The sequence below is a fragment of the Gossypium raimondii genome, chromosome 2 (assembly GCF_025698545.1).
Source record: "Gossypium raimondii isolate GPD5lz chromosome 2, ASM2569854v1, whole genome shotgun sequence".
Classification (NCBI taxonomy): Eukaryota; Viridiplantae; Streptophyta; class Magnoliopsida; order Malvales; family Malvaceae; genus Gossypium; species Gossypium raimondii.
The window spans coordinates 19,932,479-19,933,601 of NC_068566.1; the positions used below are offsets into that span (position 1 = coordinate 19,932,479).

At 35.2% G+C, this 1,123-nt stretch overlaps 1 non-coding gene across 1 annotated transcript; it reads left to right on the plus strand.

Annotated features, from left to right (window-relative positions):
- The first annotated feature begins 234 nt into the window (after window positions 1–234).
- LOC128039469 (small nucleolar RNA R71) lies at window positions 235–341 on the plus strand. Its single transcript, XR_008193973.1, has one exon. It is a non-coding gene; the product is annotated as a small nucleolar RNA R71 (small nucleolar RNA).
- Window positions 342–1,123: the final 782 nt, after the last annotated feature.

Below are 1,123 nucleotides of genomic sequence, written 5' to 3' on the forward strand. Positions count from 1 at the left end.
TTTACGATTTAATCATTTTCATCAAATTAAGCATGCAAATAATAAAATTTCTTAACAAATTTTTTATACGACCTTGCTATCACACTTTAGATATTAAAATAATAATAAAATTAATATTCTCACATCAGATTTGTGGTCCTGAAACCACTGTTCTGATTTCACTGGAAACGGGTTGTTACACGTGTATACCCATGTAGCCCATTGTAAAACATCTCCATTTGAGTCCAGTGCTAGAATCCATGCATTGGACAAATCCTAATTAACTCCTTAAATTGCTCCTACGCTTCATATAGCGTTTCATCTTCAAATTTTCGAAAGGGTGTAATATCATTTCTCAACTTGGCATTCATAGTGGGAGGATTATACCTTAAGAAAAATCTTTGGCAAAGGTCATTCCATGATGCCACTGTTCTTGACAGCAAAGCATTTAACCATGCCCTGGCATGATCTCTTAAGGAATATGGGAATAGCTTAACTCTCAAGGCGTCTTCAGGAACACCCTGTTATCTGAATGAGACATAAACTTCTAGCAAAAGTCTGAAATGTAGTCCTAGGTCTTTAGTGGGTAAACCACCAAATTGCCCTACAATTTGTAACATCTGGAACGTTATCGATTTTAACTCGATTTGCTAAGCTTGTATAGTCGGTCTGACTATTCCTGGATTCAAGTCATCTAGTATTAAGACAACATGCTCTCTGATTGGCCTATCTCAATCATCCATAGCATGCCCCATGTGAGGATTCTCATTGTAATAATTTGGAGTTCCACTGATATCATTCCTATTTCCAGCCATTTTTTTCAATTTTTTTCTTTTCCTTCGAAAAGTTTTGTCAACCTTTGGATTAAAAAGGTGTTTTGTGTTGGTAGGTATGCCTCTTCTCATGCACTAATGGTAAACCTGTAAAAATTAAATTAAACTAAATTAAATAAAACTACTAAGTAAAATAACCAAACCAAAATTCACCAAATTGTTGGTCTTCGGAAACGATGCCAAAAACTTGTATACAAGTATACACATCGGTTCAAGTAATAAAGAGGTAAGTGAGTATCGTTCCCACCAGGATCGGATTGAGGCACAAAATTGGTCAAGTTATCTTAATTGGGTCAAGTTAATGCTATAGT